This window comes from Ceratotherium simum, chromosome 22 (assembly GCF_057802395.1).
Source record: "Ceratotherium simum simum isolate JZ-2026a chromosome 22, ASM5780239v1, whole genome shotgun sequence".
Classification (NCBI taxonomy): domain Eukaryota; kingdom Metazoa; phylum Chordata; class Mammalia; order Perissodactyla; family Rhinocerotidae; genus Ceratotherium; species Ceratotherium simum.
In genome coordinates, this window is record NC_141921.1 from 30324021 (window position 1) to 30326820 (window position 2800).

Sequence of the window (2800 nt, forward strand, 5' to 3'; positions counted from 1 at the left end):
ACCCTCCCCTCCTGGAGGGAGGCTTAGGCCAGAACTCAGGCCCAAAGATGAGATCTGCCTCTTTGAAGGAAAAGTAGGGACATTTCTGGGCTGATGCTACAGCTTTTCCAAGGAAGCAGAAGGGATTTTAGGCTTGACACCCCAAAGGCTTTGCTCAAATCAGATCACTGTCACAGAAAATGATGGAAAGGAAGTACACTAAAATAACCAACTCACAGAGCATATTTCCACGTAGTGAGACTATGATTTTTTTTTCCTTTTGATTTTCCTATTCTCTTCAAGTTATCAAGGGTGAATATGTATTATTTTTCTGAGAGACAAAATAGCCAAGTATCTTTGGAGTCAGATTGCCTGGGTTCAATTCTTACAAGTTCTTGTGGCCTTGGCCAAGTGACTTAAGCTCTGTGAGTCTCAGTTTTCTTAAGTGTAAAATAGGGCTTGTTGTGAGGATTAAATAAGTTGATGGAAAGCACTTAGAGTGGATGGGAACTATTATTATCATGTGAAAAAAATCCAACCAACTTTACTGGTTTAAACACATGCACTCAGAGCACTAACATGGAGCTGGGTAGGCCTCAGCCAAAGCCCAGACCCTGCCCAGCTGGGTTTCCACAGGGGCGAGAAGATGAATGAACAGTCAGATGCGCTCACTCAGCACTGTCTCCTCCCTGTCTGTCTCAGACATTCCTCTGACCTATGCAGGCCCAGGGCCCTCAAGGACCTTCCTTTGTACTAGTCACCCAGCCCAGGCTTTCCCAAGTCCTGGGAGAAAGCTGGAGATCCCAGGATACCAGAAACCTAGAGGGCAGGGTCTGGCAGACCCAGGAATTTTGGAGTTGCTTCTGTCTCTAGGTTGCATTCTCTTCCTACCACTCAAGGCAGGAGACCTGGTGGTAGTTCACGCCACGAGCTCCATGCCCTCAGCACAGCCCTGAGCAACAGAAAAGAAGCCCCTTCCCTCCGCCCTCTCCCCTGCAGAAGCTCAGGGGTGAATCTGGGAGCCAGGCTGCCTGACACCTCCTACCAGCTCTGGCCTGTCGATCCTGACTCAGTTCCTGTCTCAGGCACCTCCCTTTGCCTCCAGGCCTCCATTTCCCAAGCCCAGGAGACCAGGCAGGCAGGAGGCAGCAGGCCCTGGCAGGGCACAGAGTTCCAGAGTCAGCTGCCTGAGTCAGCAGGACAGGAGCTGGGGCTGCAGCCCACAGGGGCTTTCCTTATCCTGCCTGCGACCTCCCTACCCTTCTGTATAACATCCATCCTACCAGGAAGCTCAAGGCCTCTGGTCCCATAGACAACCAATCTGTCTTTTTTTTTTTTTTTTGAGGACGATTGGCCCTGTGCTACCATCTGTTGCCAATCTTCCTCTTTTTCTTTTTTTCTCCCCAAAGCCCCAGTACATAGTTGTATATCATAGTTGTGGAGTTGTAGCTCTTCTATATGGGACACCGCCTCAACATGGCTTGATGAGCAGTGAGTAGGTCCACGCCCAGGATCAGAACCAGGGAACCCCAGGCCACCAAAGCGGAATGCAGGAACTTAACTGCTATGCCACTGGGCCGGCCCCCAACCAATCCTTCTTGACTGGTAATAACAGGCTTAGAATGGTTGTGGCACAGAGAAGACAGCAACCAGTTGCTATCTATCTCCCCTGAGAACAGAGGACAGGGCTCTGACTGCAGCAGCAGGGACTCTGGTTAGATTCCAGAAAGAACTTCCTAGGAAATTTTTCAGTCTTGGAATGATCAAATTAAACAGGTGACTGGAGGAAGCTATGGCACCTTCTCCCCCTGGTTAGTTGTGAACAAGGGTTTAATTATCCAGCTAAGAGCTCACTCTACTAATTACCTTTGGGAGGGGATATTAGACTACTTTTAAGTGATTCAGCTATCCTGAGTCTTATTCCCCTCAAGGCACTGCTGTTTTGAGTATCCTACATCTCATAGACCAGTCTGGTCTAGGACATATTGTGGAATTTTTGGAAAGAGAATGGAATGTCAGGCTGAGACTGCATCGCAGCTCTGTTATCAGGCCTTGGGCAGGTCCCTTCCTGCTTCTGGGCCTCAGTTTCCCATCACTACAACAAGGAGGCTAGCACAGATCTTGTCTAAGCCCCTGCTACCTATGAAGGACATTCTCTTAACCTTAGGGTTTCTCCCTCTGAGAGCCCCTCGTCCTGAAGCAGCTGTATTCATTCCTTGGGTAATGCAGAAGGGTCAGAGGTCAGGGCAGAGATCAGGTTCAAATCCTGCTGCTCTCTCGGCTGGGAGACCTGGAGCAATTCCTGCGCCCTCCTTGAGCCTCAGTTCCCTCATCTGTAAAAAGGCTGACATCACCTTCCTCACAGGTTTAGGTGAGAAAATGGCCTGGCACTTGGCCAGACCTTGCTAAATGGCCACTATGATGATTTTTTAGCTCTTAGCACTCTGCGTATCTCCATGTGCGGTGGCAGCCGGGGAGAGGGAAGGTTCCATGAGATTGTTACCCTGGGCTGGGCTCAGTTCAGGGGTGTGACAGTCCTAGCCTGGAGTTAAACCCTCTCTCCCAGCCTGGGCTGGGACCTGAGAGAGTTCAGAGGTCAGCTAAGGCCTGAAGGTCTCTGGAACTGAGACCAGTTCTGGAGGGGCAGAGTGAAGAGGACGCTGGCCACTCCTCCTGTGTCACCTCTGGCTTTGTCATGCATCTTTTTTTTAAATCTCCAGAACAGCACTGACCAGCTGGAACAAAGCTGGCAGTGAGGGTGAGCCAGATGTTCTCCTGCACCCTCATCACAGGCCTCACCCCTGGGCCCAAAGTAAAGGTG